Here is a 27,633-nt window from a genome sequence, read left to right on the forward strand (position 1 = left end):
CCTCACAACATCAATATTTGTCTTTTTATGGCCACCAACTGGCCCATGGTATCTTCGATTTCCTGGTCCTTTATGCTGTATGATGTAGGTGAAATTCTACTGAGTCAAAAATTTGTTTGATCTACCTTCAGTATAGAGGGGAGCTCAGTTAAAAAGCAAAAACAATGAACAAAATATCTGTAAATGATTCTAATGGACAATGATATTCCTTGTTTTCCAGAGCTGAGATGGATTTTTCTGTATTCTTTATTCCTTATTTCAAAAGGAATTTGAGAAGTAATTTAAATACACAGATTCCAATCATTTTAATTCTAAACCAAATAATTATTTCTTTTATGAAACTCTTACCTTCCATTAGTATTTCAAATGTGTTATGAGTTTAGAACTGATACTTACATGGTCATTTAAGGCAGAGGTCCATAATACGAAGGAGGGTGATATTGTCCCTTGGGGAATATTTGCAATCTCTGGAGACATTTTTGGTTGTCATAACTGGAAGAAGTGCTGTTTTCATCTAGAGCAGAAGCCAGGAATGCTGCTAAACATTCTACAGTGCACAGGGCAGGCGTCTACAATGAAAGAAATATCCAATCCTAAATATCAAGAGTGTAAAAATTGAAAAATCCTATTTAAAACAAAAAAGAAGTGGGTATACAATAGGTAATCAACCTAATTCCATGTGTGCAAGGTTTATTTCCAAGTGTTGACAGAAAAAAAATCCCTATATGATCATATTTTAATTCATTATTGTTGGCAAAGACCAGGAACACAGATTTTTTTGCCACAGTTTATTATGCAAAAGAGTAGAGTTTTTTTTTTTTTACAAAAAAGGTCAAAACAATGATGGATGTCTTTGTTCTATTTAAAAACTAACTGGGAGGTAATCAACCTCTGAGATTAGTGGGAATATACAATGATAAGATCTAGTAGGGACTAAGGGAAATATTGGCTGGTTCAGCCCAGTTTTTTTTTTTTCAAATCTTTGTTTTTGTTTAAAGATTCCCTAATGAGAAGTAGAAAATTCAATTAAAACACTCAAAACTGAGTAGAACAATAAGGAAAAATCCCATACAGTATTAGAATAAAGTTCCATCTTCAGTTATGGGCCATTATCTGCTCATCAAGGATATAAACATCAGCTTCTTCAGGTAAACCCCTACCTACTCAGGAGCATGCATTAACCCCTCAAACATGACAATGCTTAAATTGTCAATTAGGCCTAATGCCCACTTTTTATTTCATTTTTCTATTTCATTTTACTTCTAGTAAACCTCTTCCCACAGAGGCCATGATGTTACTTTCCCTATAAAAATGCCTCATATTAAAATATGCAAGTAAATACTAAAAATATGATATGCTACTTTTCATAGTCTCCTACAACACTATTAGAAAAACCACCACTGACTTTCATTAACCATTTAACCACACTTACTCCTACTCAAGGGGTTCAAAATCAGTGTTCCTACACCATTAATAATACTCATACTCAATACTCATGAAAGTCCCATCATGGATTCCAAGAATTATCACTTGAAATTTATTTAATGAAATTAATAAAAAAATATTATATTCAAAAAATTCAGTAACAAGTGAAAAAATTCAATTGTTTACAATACATGCAAAATATCCTTTCCTGAGTGAAATATATGAATTAGAATTAGTACATGTTGCCATCAGACGTACATTGTGTCCATTAATGATATAACTTGAATGTTATTTGGGAAAATGGGTTCTACAATGAAGAAGAACAAAAAGAAGAAAAGAAGGTGAAACAGAGAAGAAGAAATGGAGGAAGAAGCAAGGGAAGCAAAGAGGGAGGAAAAGAAGAAAGAGGTCTTAATAGGTTTAGCTTTTCTTGTATACCCAATTGTTTTTTAACTTAAATGCCCAATCTGGAGTCATCTATCATCAAATATCTAAAGATGTGACACTATCTTTTCCATGACTAGCGGAGAAATTTACCATTGATATAGATTGCCCTTCTTTGACAGAATGTAGGCATTTGTGACGATGAGGTCAGTTCCCAACATTTTCCATATTACCCTAAATATGAAAACTGCTTAATTTCTCCTTCTATTGTTTTACATTTACATTTTACTTTTTTACATGTTCATCTTTACATTTTATTTACTTTCAAGATTAAGCTGAACTTTCTGCCCAGAGCTTCTCTTTGTCTCATTCCCTGTCTCTCCCCATCTCTCTTGCAAGAAGACACATTTTCCACAATCTACTCCCTAGAGTCCAAAGCCTTGCATTCCCCACAGTAGCCATCTACAGCTTATTTCAAACAATCATCCTCTTTAATTTTTTTTAGAAGAAATCTGAGTAGTTTTCTTCTTCATTCGCTACTACTTTTGCAATTATGTCTCGGTTCTTAATTCCTTCAGTCTTTAGATCTGATATATCAGAAGAATTTTAACACTTTTAGTTCCCAATTTTTCCTAACTGGAATTCACAACAATAAATTACTGAATTGAGGATACAATTGCCGTTCACCCTAAAGCTGTAAGGAAACCTATGTCTAACGTGGGCTCTGGTGTACAATTGTGAACATGAATATCCAAAGCCTTGATAAAAAGTGTCTCAAAATGAAAGTACTATAAACACCCCTATGCCCACACTCTTTCATACAGAAGCAGAAACTTTGTTACAATTCATTTCTGCATGGTGTATATCCACCTTCTTTATGAAAGTTTATCTGTGTTTTAAAATTTCTACCTCTTTCTTAACTTGGTTCCTTTCTTCTTCTACCACATGTAGGTTAAAAGAATTTGTTGGATCCTCTTTTCTCTTTCTATTCCAGAATTTTTGTCTTGACCACAAGATCAAAATTTGTTTTTAAGTTGATCCTATATATCTTCCGGAGTTTCTGATGTTCTTTTTTCAAAGTGTGAACTTTACTTTTTGTTCACATACCCAATTCTGAAGACTTTAAAAAAAAAAAAAAACCCTGCTAACTGTGATTTTCCTTTTGCCTCCTGACAAATCTAATTCTTTGAGGTAAAGTGTTCCAAAAACAGGTCTTCAAACTTCTTCCCTGATGTTTAGCCTTGTGATAATTCCAATTTTTTTCTTCATCTCAATGTAAAGGGTATACATATTATGTTTGCCACTTCTTTTATCTGTTTATTTATTAAATGTCAACCTTTCTCAAATACATTATGTTTGAAAGCATATTTTGGATCTTACATATATATGAGCATATTGAAGGCTTGGTGCCATTCCAGCTTCCTAGCTTTCACTATGCAAAAGAATAAAAAATCAACCATATCTGACTAGTGAACAATACATCACTCATCAATTCAAATGCTTCCCCATGTAAACTGTAAATCCTCTAATTGAGATTGCCTTGGTCACTAAAATTATTCAATTTCCTGCCAAACAGGGTTCCTGCTTGGGGAAAAAATGTACTACATGTGCAGATCTGTATTCAGTGTGGAGTTTCTGCCTACAGCTGATTGTAACCACATGATTCTGTCCTAATTTTAAACCTGAAACTTTTAAAAAAATTTTTACTTATTTTGGAAACTCTAGGTGTAATTTTGTCGAAAATGATTTATCTTGCTCTGGGAGATTTCATTCCCATAAATTATAATGTTTTATGCATACACTGGTTGCAAGTTGATGATATTCAGCAAATATTACAGTCAGATGGAAAGAAACAGATGGTCACGATACAACATTGATAAAGGCAACCCCACCAGGTTGTGGTAGACAGACCCTTTGATAATTCTATGTTCACACCCTGTATAATTCCTCCCATTGAGTGTGGGTGGGATCTGTAACTTGCTTCTAACCAACTGAATATGGCAAAGGTGATGGAAAGTCATCTTCATGATTAGGTTATGCTATATGGTCCTCAGATACCACTTGTCTGATCACATTATGCTATATAAGCTCCTGTCTAAGCTGACTGAAAAGAGACTCTTCTTGCCAGCTCACTGAAATATGCTTTAAGAAAGTCCTCTTATAAGGAATGAATAGAACCCTCTAAGAACTGGGGGTGGCCTCTAGGATCTGAGTGTGCTCTCCAGCCAGAAGAAAATGCTGGATCCCCCAGTCATACAACTGCCAAGAAAGAATTCTGCCCAACAACTTGAATAGGCTTAAAATGAGGTCCCCTTAGTCAAGTCTCCAGATGAGAAAGCAACTAAATGAAAACTTTGATTGTGGCCTTGGGACACCCTAAGCAGAAGATGCAGATTAGCTGTGTCTAGAATCATTACTTATGGGACTGTGAAATAATAAATGAAAGTTGCTTTAAGCTACATAATTTGCAGTAATTTGTTATACAACAACAGTAAAATGCCTTTACACCATATTCCTGAGAATAGTATGTTTTAGGGAGACCACCAAAAACTGCAGTTATTTGGCTTTAACCTTTGAATGGCTTCCTTCTGGAGAACTGGACTGGGAAATATATAATCTGGAAGTCCCCTTTCATTAAAACCAGAGGCCCACACTGGTACTATCTTCATCCAAAATGTGGCCAATGTTTTACCATCATTCTGATCATATAGGCAGTGAGTTCTAAGATGTGGAAGCCACAAGAGAAAAAAGGGAAAGAAAAAAAAAAAAAACACCTAAAAAAGGAAAAGCCTTTTTACACATACAAAAATGTTTTGTATTTTTAGGTCTTCCACCAATGCCTTAGCTCCTTATCACTATGAGTCAATTTTCTTATGTCCTTGTCTCATACTGGAATGTAAACATAGTAAATCATAAACACCAGGTATGATGGCAGAAATGTAATCTAATATAACAGTAACTATAATAAGTGAATAACATAACAGTTTCTCAAATTTGGTTTAAGTTTATTATTTATTTTGAAAGAGAGTATGTGCATGTGTGTGAGCAGGGTAGGGGAGAGAGAGGGAGAGAGAGAATCCCAAGCAGGCTCCATGCTAACAGCATGGAGCCCAATGCAAGGCTCAAGCCCGTGAACCGTGAGATAATGGCCTGAGCTGAAATCAAGGGTAGGGTACTTAACCGGCTGAGCCAGGCATCCCACAAATTAGATTTTTTAAAGATTCGACATTATGATATCTAAGAGACATATTTAAATAAATGAATAAAAACACCCATACAAAAATACAAGACAAATATTAACAACAACAAGGAGAAAAATGTAGTAGTTTTAAGAGAAGAAATATAACTGTGAGATGAAAAACATTATAAGGAATAAAGATACAAATTACCTACTGGTATAAGTAACAATAAATCAAAAAGATCATGAACATATATACTTAACAAAATAGGCTCAAAGTATACAATGCTACCCATGATAAAACTATTAATAGAATAAAGAGTTCAATCAATATAGTTTGAGGTTTATATTAGGTACTGATTGGTCAAGCAGTGCTTAGTGAAATTAAATACACACATACCCTATGATTTAGTAATTCTGGACACACACCCATGCAAACAAAAGAAAAAAAAAAGAAAGTGTGTGTGTGTGTGTGTGTGTGTGTGTGTGTATGTTTGTAATTATTTTTTAGGAGTCCAGCATTAAAAAGAAATTTTCTTATAAAAAGAAATTTAAAAATTATGTCTGATTTATCACTGTTTTGAATAAGTATAGAATAAGAAACTTTTTAAGTTTTTTTTAATTGCAGCATAATTAACATACAGTGTTATATTAGTTTTAGGGGTACAGTATAGTGATTCTACAATTCTATACATTACACAGTGCTCATCGTGATGAGCATATTCTTAACCCCTTCACCTATATATTTCACCCATTTCCACACCCACCTCCCCTCCAATAACCACCAGTTTGTTCCATATATTTAAATCTGTTTTTTTGTCTCTTTTCTTTGATCATTTGTTTTGTTTCTTAAATTCCACCTATGAGCTAAATAATACAGTATTGGTGTTCCTCTGACTTATTTCACTTAGCATTATACCCTTTAGTCAGATCTATCCATGCTATTGCAAATGACAGGATTTTATTATTTTTTATGGCTGAGTAATATTCCATTACATATATATATATATATATATATATATAAATATATACACATATACATATATATATACATATATGTATATATATACATATGTATATATATATGTGTATATATATATATATATACACCACCTCTTCTTTACCCCATTCATCTACTGAGGGACACTTGGATGGTTTCTATAGTTTGGCTATTGTAAATAATGTTGCAGTAAACATAGGGGTTGGCATATAATTTTCATAACATTATCTTACAATCCTCTGTATTTCTGAGGTGTCTTGTTATTTCTACTCTTTCATTTCTGATTTTGTGTATTTGAGTCCTTTCTCTCTCTCGCTCTTGCTCTTGCTCTCTCTCTTGCTTTCTCCCTCTCTTTTTTTTTGATGAGCCTCATTAATGGTTTATCAATTTTGTTGAGCTTCTCAAATAACCATTTCCTGGTTTCATCAATGTTTCCTATTTTGTTGCTATTCTATTTTGTTGTTGTTGTTGCTGTTTCCATTTCATTTATTTCTGCCTTATTATTATATTTCCTTCTACTGGTTTGGGATGTTGTTTCTTCTTCTTGTAACTCCTTTAAGTATAAGGCTAGGTTGTTTATTTGAAAATTTTCTTGCTTCTTGAGGTAGGCCTGCATGGCTGTAAACTGCTCTCTTAAACAGCTTTTTCTGCATTCGTTTTCATTTTCATTTGTCTCCATGTATTTTTTATTTCCTCTTTGATTTCTTGCTTTACTCATTCATTATTTCATAGCAGGCTATTTAACATCCATGTATTTGTGTTCTTTCCAGATTTTTTTCTTGTGTTTGATTTCTAGTTTCATAATATTGTGGTCAGAAATGATGCACATCATGACTTCAATCTTTTTGAATTTTTTGAGACTTGTTTTGTGGCCTAACTTGTGATCTATTCTGGAGAATGTTTCATATGCACTTGAAAAGAATGTGTATTCTGCTTTTTTTGGGATGGAGTGCTCTGAATATATCTGTTAGATTCATCTGGTCCAATGTGTCATTCAAAGCCACTGTTTCCTTGTTGATTTTCTGTTTGGATAATCCACCCATTGATGTAAATGGAGAGTTAAAGTCCCCTACTATTATCGTATTGCATTTATTACTTCTTTTAAGTTTGTCAACTGGTGCTTCCATAATGGGTGCATAAATATTTACAATTGTTATATCTTCTTGTTGGATTTTTCCCTTTATTATTATGTAGTGTCTTTGTCTTTTGCTGTGGTCTTTGTTTTAAAGTCTATTTTTTTCCAATATAGGTGTCGCTACCTCAGCTTTCCTTTCACTTCCATTTGCATGATAAATGTTTTTACACCCCTTCTCTTCACTTTCAATTTGCATGTGTCTTTGGGTGTGAAATGAGTCCCTTGTAGGCAACATATAGATGGGTCTTCTTCTTATCTATTCTGTAACCCTATGTCCATTTCTGTTCAAACTACATACTGATGAGTATGTACTTATTGCAATTTTCTTACTTGTTTTATATTTGTTTTGTTTTGTTTTTTTAGTTTTCTTTGTTCCTTTCTTTTCTTGCTGTCTTCTATTGGTTTGCTGGCTTTCTGTAGTGATATACTTGGATTACTTTTCCCTATTTATGCATGCATACGACTATTTTTTTATTTGTGGTTACTGTTAGGATTATATATACTATCTTGTGCATATAACAGTCGATATTAATTCATTGATATGTTATATTTGCTTAAGTTAAAATTCATTCTAAAAGCACTAAATTTTTTTCCTCCCCTCCCACTATTTTAGGTATATGATGTTATACTTTACACCCTTTTATTTTTTGTGTGAATCCCTTGACTAAGTTTTATAGAATACTTAGTTTTACTGCTTTTGTGCTACCTACTTTTCTTACCCTTGCTGATGGTCTTTCCTTCTTACACACCGAGTCCCCCTTAACATTTTTTGTAAGGACAGTTTGGTAGTGATGAATTCCTCTAACTTTTGTTTGTCTAGGAAATTTTCTCTCTTCTATTCCGAATGACAGCATTGCTGGATGGAGTATTCTTGGCTTCAGGTTTTTCCTCTCACTCTTTGAATATATCATGCCACTCCCTTCTGGCCTGCAAAGTTTCTGCTGAAAAATCAGGTGATAGCCTTATGCAATTTCCCTTGTATGTAAGTATTTTCTCTTGCTGCTTTTAAAAATCTCTCTTTAACACTACTTTTTGCCATTTTAATTACTATGTGTCTTGGTGTAGACCTCCCTGAGTTGATCTTGTTGGGGTCTCTCTGTGCCTCCTGAATCTAGATATCTGCTTCGTTCCCCAGAATTGGGAGGTTTTCAGCTACTCTTCCTTAAAATAAATTTTCTGCTCCCTTTTCTCTCTCTTCTCCTTCTGAGATCCCTATTATGCAAATTTTATTATGCTTAATGGTGTCACTCAGTTCCCTTAATCTATTTTCATTCTTTATTAATCTCTTTCTTTCTCCTTTCAGCTTGATTGCTTTCCATTACTCTATTCTCCATGCTACTAATTCATTCCTCTCCTTCCTCTAGTCTACTATTTATTCCACTAGTATATTTTTAATTTCAGTTATTGAGTTCATCTGTGACTGATTCTTTTTTATTTTTCCTACCTCATTGTTGAGGGTCTCACTGAGGTCCTCCACCCTTTTTCTCAAGTCCAGTGAGTATCTTTATGAGCATTACTTTAAATTCTCTATCAGGCATATTACTTATCTCCATTTCATCTAACTCACCTGCTGTGATTTTGTCCTGTTCTTTTATTTGGGATATATTCTTTCATGTCCTCATTTGACTAATTCTCTGGGTTTGTTTCCATGTTGGAAAAGTCAGATACATCTCCTACTCTTAAAAGTAGTAGTCCTAAGAAGAAATAATGTGCTGTCCTGAAACGCAACGTACCCTATTCACCAAAGCCTGGTACTTCAGGGGTTTCTGCTTATGTGTTGCATGTACACTACTGTTGTGGTTGAGCCTTCAGTCCAGGCATTTGCAATGGCTCTCTTTGTTTGGTATGGGCAGGGTTTAGTCCCTGTGTTATTAATGGGTCAGTCTTGGACCACCTTGGGCTAGAGTGGGGTCAGACCTGGAATATTCCAGAGCTTTGGTTGCACCAAACTGCAAAGTGTTCTTCCTGTGTTGTCCCATGGCTTTCATTGTGGGTGGGGCCTGCAGTCAAACCAGATGTCTGTCCAAGACCACAGCTGGAGCTGCAGTCAAACTGCTGTGCATGGTTATCTTTCCCTCTCCCTAGGGCAGAAGTCACTTTGGATTCGTACTGGCCCCTGTCAGGGTTGTTTGCACAATGTCACATTTGTGGCCCCATTTTGGATGTAGTTACGTTGAGGTCGGGTTGGAGGGGGCTAGTCCACAGAAAAGTGTAGTGGTGGATCATGCTGTCAGCAAGGTAGGTAAAAGTGTTCATGCTGTGCTGGTTCCCAAAAGTGTCTCTGTATCTAGGCTAGGGGTAAGGGAGAGATGTGGTACCTACAAACTTTTGCTCTTGGAGAAGTCTCCTAAAGATCCTTACACCTCCAGCACACCTCTGAGATTACACAAGGAGAAACAAATCTCCCTTTTGTATATCCTAGGCATTTTTCAAACTGCTGCTCTAATGCTATATCTCAGTGGGGCAGTTTATTGTGCTATGTCTTCAAGGGTGGGGACTAAGTTTCCTCTCACCCTCTACTCTCCCAAGGTAGAGCCACTGATTTTTAAAGTGTTAGTTGTTAAGTCTCACTGATTACAAGATTTTGAGAACTTAAGTACCTCCAGTTCTCAAAGCCAAATGTCATAGAGACTTGTCTTCCCAGAACAAGTCCCTCATGCCTGGGGTACCCAATGTGTGGTATGCTCCTCTCCATTCTCCATGCTTGTAGTAGCCCTTCCTCCCATGGACAATCTTACAGGTTTTCTTGTTTCCCAACCATGTTTCTGTCCTTCCTATCATTTTCAGTGTGGCCTCTTCTCTACATTTAGCTATGGAGAGTCTGTTCTGCCAGCCTTTGGGTTGTTTTCTGGGTTATTTAAACTGATGTGGGTGTTATCTAGTTGCAGCCATGGGATGAGGTGAGTTTAAGATCCTCCTACTCTGTCATCTTTCCCAGAAGTCCTATCTTCTGTCTAGAACATAAAACTTTTTAAATGAAAGTTGTTTCTGATAATTTTGCCAAGCAAGAAGGATAATCAGACAAAACTGTGTTTATATTCTTCCTTCATTCATCTAAAATAATTTAACTAAGACAAGCTCTTTTGAGTAAGTAAATAAGAGAATGATTTAACTTTTCATCTTTCAGAACTAGACATAATTATATTTCAGTTTGTGATATTACTTATCCTTGTCCCTTTATACTTAGTAGATCATCAATCTAAAAAGGTGAGTTCCAGTTCCTCTAATAAATGTTTAAATGTAAAGAAGTTGCTAAAATAATTCTGGTGTCACAGAACTTGGAGAAATGAACCAGAAAGCCAGCTCTTGTGTTTAGGACAGAGCAGAAGGAGGAATAAAAGCTTTTTCTCGAGCATATCAGATGTGCTTAAAAGATGCCTAAAAGCCGATCACACTTCTATAATTTTGTTTATATGTATACATAACTGTGGGAAGCAGCAGTCAATTTGAGAGCCAAGAGGAATCATGATTATCATATCCACTGTCAAGTACATTAGTCTGCATAAAGGCAGCACAGGCAATGTGAGAGATGGTAGTACAAGAGGGCAGGGGTTGTGAAAGGAAGGGCACCATTGTTGCTTAAACCCTGACAGCAGGAGAATAAGAACTTTGGGAATTAAAATAACTTATTTCTTTGTATGCTAAACACACTAATCTTTGTTTAGAAGACATTTTGTTAAGAACTTAATATTAATAGACCACATGAGTGGAGATTTAAAGAGGCTATTTTCAATTCTTCAGTTTTGCTCACTGCCATTGGAAATGTTATCTGCATTAGAATTTTTTTCAATATTAAAGCTTTTATTTCTGTGGTTTGCAAATATGAGGAGTATGTGATCCAATACCTCAAGAACTTTTAATCTAGGAAGAAAGGTAATGTATGTGTGCATGCAAATCTATCATTTATTATTCAGTTTGCAGCTACAAATAAATGTACATCAACAATAATAATTTAATAGGAGACAGAATATGTAATTCAATGCTAATATTTTTGAAGACACGAAACTGTATCTCAAGGAGGCAATGCCCTAGCAAAACCCATTATGTTCTTCCAAATCCAGCTTTGTGCCCTGGTAATTTTTGTTGTGACTACACAGCAGGACTGCATTACATGATATAGAACGGCCAAAGAATGTCACTTAAATTTCCATCAAAAAATACAAGAATATTCAGATATAAGGCATGGAGTCCTTTTGAACCTATTCAACTTGATTCTCTTCAAATATTAGAGTAAAAGAATAAAAATGTGGGCAAATCTCTAAAAGCAAATCAAATGGGGTGGGGCGGAAATAGAAGAGAGAGATTTGGGGAAGCTTAAAGTAGAGATACAAGATCATATGGAAAGATAAGCACATTCCCAAAAGCTGGAAAAGGAATAGAGGCTTGTTAGCAGATTATTCAAACCAGAATATTTTTAAGTACTGAATACTAGCAGAAAAGAAAAAGCTGGATAAGGGGAAACTTCAGAGAGACTTGGACTGAATACAGGAGTGTGAAGTGAGAAGAGGTTATGAAAACAGTTTCATTAACTGAAAGTCTGTCAACAGGACTTCATTACAGTGTCATTTATCACCTAGGCACATAACAGACAGCTTTCTTTAAATAAATAAAATTAACTACCTTCACAAAATAATACTGTTGGCATGGTATTGACACTTCTAGAATAATTATCTTTTCATTGGGGAATCAGTGTAATCAGCACTTAAGGGGTGTCAGTATAAAGCCACCTTCTCATTCAATGAAAGCTCGTGAGCCACCATGCCTTTCCATGGAGCCCCAGTAAAGTATTCTAATTTGTGGACAAAACTTTTTGGTGAAACAAACTTATATTATAGTAGCAGAGAAAATGCAACTGAATACAAAAAGTAGCCAACCAGTCATTCTTTCTTAAATTAAACCAGATATATAAATATACAAGGTTACACAGGAAAAGCATATGCCAAGAAAGAGAAACACCAAGATAAATTAAAGAAACAAGCTCTTAAAGAAAAAGAAGAGAATCTGAAAATGATCTGCTTACAAATTAATGTACTCACTTCTATTGTAAAAAAAAAACTCACAACATGTAAAAATCTTACTCCCAACTTACATTTTTTCTGCCCTGTGAGAACACTTAAAAGACTTTTTAAGTGGAAGGAAAATAATATAGACTAAAAACTTAGATCTACATAAAGAAAGGAAGAGTGTGGGAGAAAAAAAGTAAATGAAATTTTTTTAATTGTTATTATTTTTAATTAACCTAAAGAGAACTGTTTGTTTGAGGTAATAGTATCAATGCGCTGGATGATTACAGCATATGAACAAGTGAAATGAATGATAGTGATGACTGAAGATATGTGTAGGAGAAATTGAGAATTATCTATATACTTATACTACTTATAAAGTGATAAAGTGTCATTTAAAGATAAACTAGATTAGTTAAAAATGTGTATTGCAAGAGAAAATCATTAACAAAATTTTTAGAAATAAGTATAATTGATATATTAAGGGAGCAGTTATAGTGGGATCAAATAAAATACTCAATTAACAGCAGAGAAGATATAAAATAAGGAAAACAAAAGAAATAAATTAATAGAAAAGAGAAACATGATAGATATTAATTATGTCAATAATCATTTTAAATGTAAATCATATAAATATATCAATTAAAAGTTAGAGATTGTCAGACTAGGAAAACAAAATAAGAGAGACCCAACTATATGTTGTGTACAAACCTACTTTAAATGTTAGCACTCATAAAGTTGAAAAGTAAAGAATGGAGAAAGATACATAAATCAAAAAGCTGTATTATCTATGATAATTTCAGATATAGCAGAATCCAAATCAGGAAGATCATCAGGGATATTGATATTACCTAATGATGAAAGAAAGAATCAATTCTCCAAGAAAGTATTTTAATTCTAAACATGTATATACCTAAAAGGAGTGTCAAAATAGGTGAAGTAAAAATTGATAAAACATAGGAGAAACAGACAAATCCACTAGTACAGTTGAAACTTCAATGGTCCTCTTTCAGTAACTGACAAGTCAGTAGAATATACTTGACATGAACAGCACTTTAAACTACTGTACATAATTTATATCTATAGACTACTATATCCTACAACAATAGGAAACATACTCTTTTGAAGCTCACAAGTAGTCTATATCTATAGACTACTCTGTCCAACAGTAATAGAAAACATATTCTTTTGAAGCATTCAAAAAAAGACCACATTCTGGGACATAATACACACTTTAAGAAATTTAGAAGAATAGCTATCAAACAGTATGTTCTCAGACCACAAGAGAATTAACCGAGAAATCAATAATAACGGATAGCTAGAAAATGCCCAAATATTTGGAGATCCAACAACAGGTTTCTAAATAGCACGAGTCAAAGAAAAGTCTCAAGAGAATTTCCAAAGTATTCTGAAAGGAATAAAAACAAAAAGAGAACTTATCACAATTTGTGGGATGTAAAGAACACAGTACTTAGAGGGAAACTTATAGCATTAAAGTCATATTCTGAAAGAGAAGAATGTTAGGAAAGATATTACCTAAGCCTCCAATTTACTACACTAGAGAAAACTCCAATATGACTGGTGTCCTCATTAGAGAAGAACAGACAAAGACACATAAGGCAGAAGGCCATGTAACCTAAGTGGAGGCAGACAGAGATTGGAGTGTTACATCTACCAGCTAAGGAAAGCCAAGGATTGCCTGCAGCAACAAAACTAAGAAGGAGGCATGAGACAGATTCTCTCCTAAAGCTTTAGAGAGAGTGTGGTTCTGCCAACACCTTGATTTCATACTTCTAGCCTCCAAAATGATGGTAAAATAAATTTCTCTTGTTTTTAAGTGGCCAGTTTGTGGTAATTTATTACAGCGGTCCTAGGAAGCAAATATAGATAGAGGAGCATACGATGGCAAGATGACATGAATGCTAAATGTAGTTTGGTATCCTGGATGGAATTTTAGTATATAAGTGCTGCTGAAGCAAGGATTCCTGGATGGGATTTTAGAAGAGAAAAAAAAGATATGAGAAAAATACTGTGGGTGTAGGAATAATATATGGACTTAATAATAATGTATCACAAGAGATTCATTAATTGTGATAAATATACTACATTGTTGTAATATATCAATAACAGGGAAACAGGTTATAGGTATATGGAAATTCTTAATATTTGCAATAATTCTGTAAATTTAAAACTGCTCTAGAATTTTTTATAAAAAATCTCATGTACATATTAAAAAATAAGATACAAGTGCACACACATAAGAATGGCAAAAAAAAGACTGATCATAAACAATTAATGCATTCTGAGATATTTGAGATATTATCACTTTCATGGAATATATTAGAATGAAAAATTACACAAATGAGAAAAGAAATAGCATTGGAAATTGTTTACATGACTAATAAAAAGAAAAGTTAAATGAGTCTTTTGAAAATATCTCCCAAAATTTAAAGCCAAAATACCTGAGAAAAAAGGTCAGACCTAGATTATTCTAGGGAGTTATAGGTGATTGCTAAAAACTGAATGTTTGTGTTTCCCCAAATTCATATGTTGAAACCTAACCCATAAAGTGACAGTGACGGTAGTAAGAGGTAAAACCTTGGAAGGCACTTAGGTCATGAAGGAGGGGCTCTCATAAATGAGATTAGTGACCTCAAAAAAGATATCACAGACAATGAACCTGCCCCTTCCACCACATAAGGACACTGTCCATGAAGTAGAAAGAGGGTTCTCACCAGAACCCAATCATGTTAGCACCTTACCTTGGATTTCCTAGTCTCCAGATGTAAATTTTTGCTGTATATAAACTACCCAATCTGTGGTCTTTTTATATAGCAGCTCAAAGAAACTAAGACAGTAACAGAGAAAGAGCAAAGAAAATCGATAGAAATTATCAAGTAAAAAATCAAAGAGAATTTCCAAGACAGGAAGAACACAAATTATTAGCATGAAGGGGCCATATTAGAACAAGAACAAATGGGGCGGGGGGGGGGGGACAAGCAAACATCTCTCAACTTAGATATCATTTAAATTTCAAAACATTACAAGTAATTTTGTGGAAGCAGGTGGAAAAGGGGGAGAGTAGGGATGCTAGGGTATACACTAATGAAAAAAGATATCAGGGCAAGGAGGGAATTGGGCCCATGCCAACAGAAGGGCTCAGTATCAACCCATGGTTGCCTGACCTGCTTTTCTTGGTATGGGTGTTGACCATATAAACATGACTAATGGCAATTCGTGTACCTGTAGGTGACTACCTTCACTCAACACTCTCTTACCTCCTCACAGGCAGGTTGTAGAAGGTCTGAGACCTTTGAAACCCAGATTCTTCAAAGACTCCTTCTGGAACACCAAATGATTTAGAACTAACTGGGCAAGTAGGTTGAGAATCAGTCATTTCATAGAAAAGCTTTCTTTTGCTGTGTAAAATATTATAAAATTAATATAATAAGGGAGCACATGGGTGGCTCAGTTAAGTGTCTGACTTGATTTGGGCTCAGGTCATGATCTCACAGTTCATGAGATTAAGCCCCGTGTCAGGCTTGCACTGGCAGTGCAGAGCCTGCTTGGGATTCTCTCTCTCCCTCTCTTTTTACCTCTCCCCTGCTGTCTCTCTGGCTCTCTCCCTCTTTGTCTCTCAAAATAAATAAATAAACATTTAAAAAATTAATATAATAATATCCCAGTTAGCCCATGATAGCAAGAGAAAGTTAGGAAACAGTTACTGCTTAGATAGCTAGAAATAACATTAGGACAATGAGTTCTGGTTTTACGAATTATTTCAGATAGCTGAAATTAGGCTACATGGTAATATTTTAGAAACAATGCATCAGCAGGTAAATCAACAAATATCTTAGGAGTGTAGAATTATTCACATTATTGAATCCAAAGTATACAATACACTGACAGCTATGTAAATTGGTTTGCACTAGACAGAAAAACCCATGAAAGAGATCTTTGGTCCACCACAGAAGAGCTATCACTAGAACCAATGTTGGGATTCCCTAAGTTATTATATGAGTGAACACTGAAAAAGGAAAAAAAAATAGAAAAAAGAAGGCAAAATACATCCAAGCTCAACTGAAAGAGTGCTCTGAATGTCAGAATGGCTAAAATTAACAACTCAGGCAACAACAGATGTTGGTGTGGATGGGGAGTAAGAGGAACCCTTTTGCACTGCTGATGGGAATGCAAACTGGTGCAGCCACTCTGGCAGACACTATGGAGGCTCCTCAAAAAATTAAAAATAGAACTACCCTACAACCCAGCAATTGCACTACTAGGTATTTATACACAGGATACAGGAATGCTGTTTCAAAGGGGCACATACACCCCAATGTTTATAGCAGCACTATCGGCAATAGCCAAAGTATGGAAAGAACCCAAATATCCATTGACAGATGAATGGATAAAGACGTGGTATATATTAATCAATGGAAAGTTACTCAGTGATTAAAAAAGAATGAAATCTTTCCATTTGCAACAACGTGGGTGGAACTAGAGTTCCACTATGCTAAGCAAAGTAAGTCAGTCAGATAAAGACAAATATAATATGATTTCACTCATATGTAGAATTCAAGATACAAAACAGAGGAACATCTGTTCAGGGAAGGGAAGCAAAAATAATAGAAAAACAGAGAGGGAGAGGGATGCCTGGGTGGCTCAGTCAGTTAGGCATCCAACTTTGGCTCAGGTCACAATCTCGCAGTTGGTGAATTCGAGCCCTGCATCGGGTTCTGTGCTGACAGCTCAGAGCCTAGAGCCTGCTTCAGATTCTGTGTCTCCCTCTCTCTCTGACCCTCCCCCACTCATACTCTGTCATCCTCTCTCAAAAATAAATAAACATTAAAAATTTTTTTTAAAAAAACAGAAAGGGAGACAAACCGTAAGAGTCTCTTAAATACACAGAACAAACTGAGGGTTGCTGGAGGGATGTTGGGTCAGGGGGATGAGATAAATGGGCAAGAGACATTAAGGAGGCCACTTGCTGGGATGAGCACTGGGCGTTATATGTAAGTAATGAATCACTAAATTCTATTCCTGGAAAAAATATATATACATATACATACACACATATTGTGTATATGTATATGTATATATATATATGGGCATCTAAAATGTATGCAATTTTAGAATCTTCAATGTGACATTTAAAAACAAATAAATACGCTGTTTAAAAAAACAAATGCATGCATCTTGAAAGTGTCTTGAAGAAGAGAATTATTTTGGAGTTAAAGAGAATAATGTCCTTGCCTAGCAGATGCAGCAAATAAGCAGTATCAGAATCTGGATTGTATATAAAACTTTCTCATCTTTTGTTTCAGACTGTAATTGTCTTTGTGCTCTGCAATTAAAAGACTTGGACCTATAATGGATAACACATGTGGCTGGAAGCCCTGAGGATAAGAATCAGACCACGATCTTATTGTAACATCACACTGATCTATGCAAAGGATTAGAGCTAGCCCTGAGGATTTTGCCATCCATTTAACTGAAATAATTTAGGCCTAAAATATTATTTCTAAAGCAAATGGTTGGAACTACTATCAAAGTTAAAACTTGAAAATTTCAGTTTCCTGTCTAAGCCCTTAAGGCTTCTTGGGGCCAATTCTACTATTTGCACTTTCTGTTCTACATGGAAATTGAAAATACTTTCACACAGACAATGATTAGAAGAAGGCTTACTGAAACATTCACATCAGGATGGTGGACATTTGACATTAGTGACTCAAATTAGGCATCACGGGCTCTGACAACTTTAGTTGTCCTTAACAACTTCAGTGTTGAAGGACAACTTTAGAAAATATTTTGCCTCCAGGTTTATCTATATGTTTAAATTCCTGAGAATTCCAAATTTCTAACTAGATAAAAACAAGCAGTTTTTCTTTGGGATGACATTTCACATTACTTCTTTAATATCGCACATTAAAATAAGGATCTCACCTGTGCTACGAAATAGAATTGAGGTAAATGTGAGAATTATAAATGAGTCATATTTTCAATAAATTAAGGATACTTTTAAACGTATCCTTATTTTTACTAGCATTTAATATACTTAAGGCTCTAAATTTATCTGTGGCAGAAATAATTTTATCCATTTGGACTTGGTGAAAGGGGAAGAATTATTAAAAAGGAAAAATTTTGAAGTTGGAATGTTTGAAATCTGACTAGAAACTATGTAAACATGAGTAATTTTCCTAAAATATCTGAAAAACATTTTATGTGTAAAATGTGGATAAAAATGTCTACTTATAAAATATTTTTTGTAAAATGTTCAGCATAATCTCTAACATACTAAACATTTAATTAATGTTAGATATTTTATTCTAAAAGGAATAAAGATTTTAGAAACTTAAAAAATTGTGACATTGGATTCGTGGAAATCTGATTTTATGCACAAAAATTAATAACAATTCTTTAGTACTAGACAATAAACCAGATGTTTGCCCTTTCTCTTATTTTTAATAGATACGCAATCACTCGAAAATAGTAAGTTGCCTCCTTCATTCAGATATTCATAACTATTAATGGCTCAGTTGTTAAAATAAATTGGAAGGACCCAAAAAATTTAAATAATAGCAGTGGTAGTGGCTATTCCAGTTTTGTTTCTATTTAACAGAAAAAAAGCCTGATTTTTCAAATAAAGCAAAATACTGCTATTAATTTGAGTAGGATTAAAAAAAATCATTTTGATAGGATGTGAAGCCCTATCTTTTAAGGAACGGTAGTAATTTTCTACTAATTTTTTATTTCATGCCATTTTCAGGTCTATTAAAATGTTTTCCTTTAATCTTTTTAAGTGTTCAAAATTTTTCAATTTTATATTTTACGTTTTTTTTTAAATATAGTGTTGCATGCCATTTAATTTAATTTAATTTAATTTAATTTAATTTAATTTAATTTAATTTAATTTGATTTAATTTTGTTTTGTTTTAAATAAAGACAGACTGCCACAACAGCACCTCATTTGGATATGTCTGGAGTCTTGGAAGCTTTACTACCCTACCTTCGCCTACACATGACCTTGAGAGCTTGTTTGGAGGTGCTAGCAGGGGAGTGTAGCTACTCCTACAGGCTTGACCAAAGACTGATGCTCCTCTATCTAGGTCATTCTCTTCAACCAAGCATGCAGCTTCAGGAGGGAGGCACATGGAGTGGTGAGGGAGGAAGGAGACACCCACTTAGCCAGTCAGATCAGCCAAATCAACCTTGGTGATCAATGGGGTGACAGATGTCATAGCCAGATCACCCTCATATCCATATGTCCTTATATTTTTAATGACTGTGCATTTCTGCAACATCCCAACGGGATTATGGGTTCTTCTCCTAGATAGCTGAATGGCATTTACTAATTTTTTATTTAGAATAATTTTCTTTTACAATAACTATGTGGAAGTAATTCTATTTATCAGATTCCTCTGAGGAATAACACTGCCTTTGCTTGAAAAAGTGCTATAGGAATTGCTTGGCTTAAAAAGTGAGCCCCTCATGCAAAATTCACACAACTCTTTCACCTAATGTGTGGTTTCAGAATGGTAAAATAAATATACTCTGCACAAGACAGAGAAGAATTTTGCTCTTATGATCCTAAAAAATGTAGACAAAAAAAGAAGAGTAAAGAGAAAGAGTAGAAAAAATGGTACAACAAAATAGAGCTCAGAGTGGATTGAAAGGCAAATGCTACCAGGTAGTCTGGAGCTGCTGATGGACATTTTAAAAAGAGCTATGCCTTAAAAACCTCTCAGAGTCCTTTGTGTTGCCATGATTCCCCTCCCTAACAAATCTTGAGAATGTCAGTCTACTCACAGATATTTGTGGAATGGGTATTTTGAAGAATTTGAGAATGTGACATATTTTGTTCTTGGATCAATATTTCGGTGAAAGAAAATGGCTCACCATGACACCATAAACTAGTAAGACAAAACAAAAGATATTGGTAATTTGCAAAAGTTATGAGTGTGGATGCAAACTGATTATATTTAGTTAGATCTCTGAGGGCAAAGAGGTTCTGGTGACATGTGGACCACCTATTGTGTAGGATACCCTCAATTCTCTAATCATATGGACCTCTGGAATTGAGTCAGAAGTGCATTCTCACTATAATGAACGTACAAAATTTGACAAATTATGCAGTCAGTTTTATACAATCTAAACATTATTTTATATTTTCCATTTATAATTGGATACATTTAAATTTTTTTAATTATTGTAAAAGATGCATAACAAAAATACCATCTTAACTATTTTTAAATGTGTAGTTCAGTAGTGTTAAGTATACTCACATTGTTGTATAACAAGTCTTCAGAAAGACTTGTATAACAAGTCTCCTTCTTGCAAAACTAAAACCTGATACCCATTAAACAAGGATTCCCATTCCTCCCTCCCCCAGCCACTATTCTGCTTTCTATGAATTTGACTACTCTAGGTACCTGAAAGGAGTGGAATCATAAAATATTTGTCTTTTTTTGACTGGCTTAATTAACTTGGAATACTGTCCTCAAGGTTTATGCGTGTTGCAGCATGTGTCAGAATTTCCCTCCTTTTCAAAATCGAGTAATATTCCATTGCATGTATTTACCACATTTTACTTATCCATTCATCCATGAATGAACACTTGGATTGCTTCTAACTTTTGGCTATTGTGAATAATTCATCTCTGAGCATGGATCTACAAATAACTCTTTAAGACCCTACATTCAGTTCTTTGGTGTATATGCCCAAAAGTGGAATTGCTGGACTAAATAGCAATTCTATGTTTAACTTTTTATGGAGCTGCCATACTGTTTTCTGTCGTAGCTGTACAATTTTATATTCACGCTGACAGTCACAAGGGTTACATCCTCTACATCCTCACCAACGCTTGCTATTATCTGTATTTTTTATTGTAGTCATCCTTGAATATCATTTAATGACTTTAAGTCTATATGATATTTCAAACATGTAATAAGTCATTATTTTTGACATATCTAAATATTCACATGTAAATACGTCCATCTATGTATCTATCTACCATGCATACATATACAATGCATATTTATATAGTATACATTTATGTATAGGTAGGTATAGATATGAGGATATAATGTAATATAACTATGATTTCATATATTGTATATATGCATACAATGCATATAAATTGCACAACTTATATGGATGGATGGATAAATAAGTATATAGATTTGGTCTATTAAATCCATTTTTATGATTAGTATTAATTGACCATTTGCATTTATAAATAATGCAATGAAATACAATATTCAATAACTACACCAAACTCTATTTCTAAGGATAGTGACACAGTCAAAACAAAACAAAACAAAACAAAAGCAAAGAAACACACAAAAAACTGAAGTCTTAGCTCTGACGCTTGTCTGTCATTCTGTACCACCACAAAAAAATTCAAACATAAAAGGCTAACTTCCATTAAAGATGGCAGATTGAATCTAAAATATAATGGGCTAAGAATATCCAAGGCATTTTGAATATTAAAATATATAGATTTGAAGACTTGTAATACTAAAATTATTGAAAGAATGTGGTAAGTTTGAAAGCTTAGATAAAAATCAAATGAACAGAAAAGAAAGCCTTGAAATAAATACATTCACATAGGGATATTAATTAACAAATAAGATAGCATTGAACCAATGGAGAAAAGACAATGTTTTCAACAAGTGTTATTGGACAATTGGGTGTACACATGGAAAAGGATGAATTTAAAAGTATGCTTTATACCATAAATTAAAATTTATTCCAGTTTAATTATATACACACATATGAAAATATCTTCTTGAAATTTGGCAATAAAAAAAGTTTAAAAGACAAAAAATTTACTCCTTTAGAGGGATATATTGATAAATCTCCTAATATAAAATTAAGTATTTTAATTTTTTACACACAAAAACTTCTGTTGATCAAAAACTCTATTAATGAAGAAAACTGCCAAACCATAGAGTGAGAAAATATAATACATGAAATTGATAAAGGGTTTTATTTAGAATAGATTTAAAAACATCAACGATTATAATTCCTTAAGTAAAATAACTACAATGAAAAAATGCAAAAAAGAGTTGAACAGGCTCTTAACAAAATGCAGAAATCTAAGTGGCTAGGACAAATATGAAAAAGGTGCCCAACTCTTTTAATAATTAGGGAATTAAAAATCATCTAATGAAATTGAGAATAATATATCCTGTTACATACACTACACTTGTTATCTATCCTACATAAATGTGTGCTTGTGCTTACCAGAGGTAGTTGTAAAAGCATGTTACTCACAACAGCTCTAAAGACAAAGTCAGTTGTCCTTATGAAAATGGATAAATAAATTGTGCCATTTGGAATATTGAGATACAATACATAAACTATATTCAACACAACATATATGAATCTTATAAACACAAGAATAGTTTATGATTCCATTCACTTAAGGTTCAAAAGTAGAAAAAAATAATTTTTGAAATGCAAACAGGTGGTATAACCATATCACTATAAAAATTACTATGCTATTACTCTCCAACAAAGACAGAGAACTGTGATAAGGTTGATGTGTAAAGAGGGCTTGAGATGCTGGATGTTATTATATGAGTGGAGAATAAATGTGTTGCCTTTATGATAAATAATTGACTTTTGTTCACTTATTCATAAGTGTGCTGTAATGCAAAATTATTTTTAAAAAGAAAATCTATATAGGAGGAATATTTCTCTTCTACTTTTCTATATAAACGATTACTATGTTTATGTTCCAAACTTCTATTCTGGAACAACAAATCCTGAACCTGTTTCATCATTGCCTTATGTGAATGTGTCCACCCAAAACTTTTATGTTGAATTACTGTATTGATAAAAGAGACACCACAGAGCTCCCTACATGCTGGCACCCTGAACTTGAACTTCTAGTCTCCACAACATTGAGGAATTAATTTCTGTTAGTAAGACACCCAGTATGTCATGTTTTCCCCCCAGCTTTATTGAGGTATAATTAAAATTGAAATTTTAAGATATTTAAAGTATGTATCAGGACGCCTGGGTGGCTCAGTCGGTTAAGCATCCAACTTCGACCCATGTCATGATCTCATGGTTAGTGAGTTCGAGCCCCGGGTCAGGCTCTGTGCTGACAGCTTGGAGCCTGGAGCCTGCTTCAGATTCTGTGTCTCCCTCTCTCTGTGCCCCTCCCCAGCTCATGCTTGCACTCTGTCTCTGTCAAAAATAAATAAACTTAATAAAAAAAATTTTTTAATTAAAATATGTACCATGATGATTTGATATATGTATATGTTGCCAAAGGATTCCTACCATGTAGCTAATTAATACATCTGTTGTATCAAATATTTATCTTTTTATGATAAATATTTAAGTTCTGCTCCCTTACTAGATCTCAACTATACAGTACAGTGTTATCAACTATAGTCATCATGTTATATATTAGATCCTTAGAACTTATGCATCTTATAGATGAAAGTCTATAATCTTTTACCAAAATATCCCTATTTCCCCAAACTCTCAGTTCCTGGTAGTCACTTTCTTACTTTGTTTCTATGGGTCCGACTTGGTTTTGTTTTCTGGTGTTTTTACATTCCACATATAAGTGACACCATGTGATATTTGTCTTTGTCTGTTTGGCTTTTTTCACCCAGCATAATTAATCCCTCGAGTTTCATCAACGCTTCTGAAAATGGCATGATTTCCTACTTTCTCAGGGCTAAATAATATCGCGTTGTGTGGATACACCAAACCTTCTTTTTCCATTCATCAGTTGATGGACACTTATGCTGTTTTCGTATCTTGGCTACTATGAATAATGCTGCAGTCAACATGGAAGTGTAGGTATCCTTCTGACATTCTATTTTCATTTCCTTTGTATATATACCCAGAAATGGAACTGTTGGCCCAAATGTTGGTTCTATTTTTTTTAACATTTGTTTATTTTTGAGCAAGAGAGAGAGAGACAGAGAGGGAGGGAGAGACAGAAGGGGAGCAGCAGAGAGAGAGGGAAAGGATCTCAGGTAGGCTCTGGGCTGACAGTAGCGAGCCTGATGCAGGGCTCCAACCCACGAACACGAACTGTGAGATCATGACCTGAGCCAAGGTCATTCGCTCAACCAACTGAGCCACGCATGTGCCCCTTTTTAAAAAATAATGTTTTTAATTTTGTATTTATTTTTAGCCATTGGAATGTTGATTGGGATTGCATTGAATCTATAGATCACTTGGGGTACTATGGAAATTTCAAAAATATTAACTCTTCCAATTCATAAGTATGAAGTATTTTTCCATTTATGTCTTTTAATTTTTTTGTTTGTGTCTTTCAAATTTCTTTTATCAGTGTCTTATAGTTTTTGGTGCACAGGTTTTTACCTCCTAGATTAAATTTATTCCTAAGTATTTGATTACATTTTCTGCGATTGTAAATAGGATTGTTTTCTTAATTTTTTTTCTGATAGTCTATTCTTAGTGTATAGAAATGCAACTGATAGTTGTATGATGATTTTTTATCTTCCAACTTTACTGAATACGTTTATTAGTTCTAATTTTTTTGGTGGGGTCTTTAGGGTTTTTTATATATAATATTATGTCATCGGCAAGTGGGGACTGTTTTACTTCTTCATTTCCAGTTTGGATGCATTTTATTTCTTTTTCTTCCTCAAGTGCTCTGGCTATTAAATCTAATACTGTGATGAATAATCTTTTAATGCACTGTTTAATTCAGTTTGTTAATATTTTGTTAAGTATTTTTCATCCATGTTCATCAGGGATATTGGCATATAATTTTCTCTTCTTGTAATGTTCTTAAGTCTGTTTTTTGTATCAAGGTAAAATGAATTTAAGCGCACCTTGGTGACTCAATCGGTTAAGCATCCAACTCTCGATTTCAGTTCCAGTCATGATCTCAAGGTTCATGAGATGGAGCCCTGTGTTGGCTCTATGCTGACATCATGGAACCTGTTTGGGATTCTCTCTCTGCCTCTCTCTCTACCCTTCCCCTGCTCCTATTCGCTTTTTCTTTTTCTCTCAAAATAAATAAACATTTTTTTAATCAGTTCAGAAATCTTCCTTCCTCTTATATCTTTTGGAAGAGTTTAAGAATGGTTGGGCATGAATTCTTTTTTAAACATTTGGTAGAATTCACAGTGAAGCCATCCAGTCTTGTATTTTTGTCAGGAGTTTTTTGACTAGTGATTCAATCTCTTTACCAGTATTGGGTCTGTCCTGGATTTCTATTTCTTCATGATTCAGTGTTTTTAGGATATATATTTAGGAATTTATCCATTTCTTCTAGGCTATGAAATTTGTTGACACATAATTGTTCACAGTAGTCCCATGATTCTTTTTTTGTGTGGTATCAGTTGGAGTGTCTCTTCTATTTTTAATTTCGTATATTTCAACTTAATTTTTACTTAAGACTCCCTAAAAGTTTGTCAATTTTATTCATCTTTTCAAATAAAAATAGCTCTCAGTTTCACCCATCTTTTCTATTGTCTTTTTAGTCACTATTCCATTTATTTCCATTCTGATTTTTTGTCCATCCTGCTAACTTTCAGCTTATGTTGTTTTTCTTTTTGTAGTTTCTGGGGGTGTAGTTATATTGTTTATTTGAGGTCTTTTCTTTTAATGTAGTTCATTGGTGTGAACTTCCCTTTTAGGACTGCTTTTGCTGCATTCCATATGTTTTGTTATGTAATATTTCTAATTTCTTTGTTACAAATATTTTTTTGATTTCCCTATTGATTTCTTCAATGACCATCTGGTTGATCAGTAGCATGATATTTTATCTTCCCATTTTGTGAGTTTTCTAGTTTTGCTCTTACAATTAATTTTTAGTTTAATACATGTCATTGTGGTTGAAGAAGGTGCTCAATATTTCTATTTTTTTAAATTTATTAAACATGTTTTGTGGCCTAGCATGTAATATATCCAGAGAACACTCATGTGCACTTGAGAATAATGTGTATTCTGTTACTACTGGACAGAATTATTTGTAAATGTGTGTTAAGTGCATCTGGTATATTGAGTACTTTAAGCCAAATGTTCCTTACTGATTTTCTGTCTAGATGATCTTTCCATTGTTGAGAATAGGCTATTGAAGTCCCCTTTTTAAATACTGCTGTTGCTTTAACACTTCATGTGTAATATATGCTTTATATATTTACTTGCTCCATCTTGGGTGCATAAATATTTTTAAATGGTATATCTGCCTTTTTCATTATGTAATGACCTTTTGGCCTCTTATTTATAGTCTTGTATGATAGAAGTATAGCTATTCCTTCTCTCTTTTAGTTTCCATTTATATGAAATAGGTTTTTCTATCCCTTCATATTTTAGTTTGTGTGTTTGCTTAAAGCTGAAGTGTGAATCCTATGGCAGTATATAGTTGGCTTTGTTTTTTTAACCATTCAGCCACTCAATGACTTTTGATTGGATAACGTAGTCCTTTTACATTTAAATTATTTAGTTATAGGTATTGACTTACTATTACCATTTGTTGACTGCTTACTTGCTGTTTTGTAATTCCTTTGTTCTTCTTTTCTTTCTTTCCTTGTGATCTGATGATTTTCTGGTATGCTACATTACTTTTCTCTTTACAATCAGTGTATCTACTATATGTTTTTGCTTTATAGTTATCATCAAGCTTACATAAGGCATCTTATATTTATAAAAATATTTTAAACTATCATGCTACTGGAAGTCAAAAGAAAGCTGGAGTAGCCATACTTATATCAGACAAACTAGACTTTAAATTAAAGGCTGTAACAAGAGATGAAGAAGGGCATTATATAATAATTACAGGCTCTATCCATCAAGAAGAGCTAACAATTATAAATGTCTATGCGCCGAATACGGGAGCCCCCAAATATATAAAACAATTACTCACAAATGTAAGCACCTTATTGATAAGAATGTGGTAATTGCAAGGGACTTTAATACTCCACTTACAACAATGGATAGATCATCTAGACACAGGATCAATAAAGAAACCAGGGCCCTGAATAATACATTGCATCAGATGGACTTGACAGATATATTTAGAACTCTGCATCCCAAAGCAACAGAATATACTTTCTTCTCAAGTGCACGTGGAACCTTCTCCAAGATAGATCACATACTGGGTCACAAAACAGCCCTTCATAAGTATAAAAGAACTGAGATCATACCATACATACTTTCAGACCACAATGCTATGAAACTTGAAATCAACCACAGGAAAAAGTCTGTAAAACCTCCAAAAGCATGAAGGTTAAAGAACACCCTACTAAAGAATGAGTGGGTTAACCAGGCAATTAGAGAAGAAATTAAAAAATATATGGGAACAAATGAAAATGAAAATACAACAATCCAAATGCTTTGGGATGCAGCGAAGGCAGTCCTGAGAGGAAAATACATTGCAATCCAGGCCTATCTCAAGAAACAAGAAAAATCCCAAATACAAAATCTAACAGCACACCTAAAGGAAATAGAAGCAGAACAGCAGGAGAAATAAAAAAAGATCAGAGCAGAAATAAACAATATAGAA

The 27,633-nt window shown here is 34.0% G+C and overlaps 1 long non-coding RNA gene across 1 annotated transcript in view; it reads right to left on the minus strand.

Annotated features, from left to right (window-relative positions):
* Positions 1–402: 402 nt before the first annotated feature.
* Positions 403–27,633, minus strand: part of LOC122237039 — a 112,571-nt gene continuing 85,340 nt past the window's right edge. Inside the window, exon 4 of the long non-coding RNA XR_006215235.1 lies at positions 403–569. This is a non-coding gene — a long non-coding RNA (uncharacterized LOC122237039). The remainder of the gene's footprint in view (positions 570–27,633) is intronic.

The sequence above is a fragment of the Panthera tigris genome, chromosome A3, assembly GCF_018350195.1.
Source record: "Panthera tigris isolate Pti1 chromosome A3, P.tigris_Pti1_mat1.1, whole genome shotgun sequence".
In the NCBI taxonomy this organism is placed as follows: Eukaryota; Metazoa; Chordata; class Mammalia; order Carnivora; family Felidae; genus Panthera; species Panthera tigris.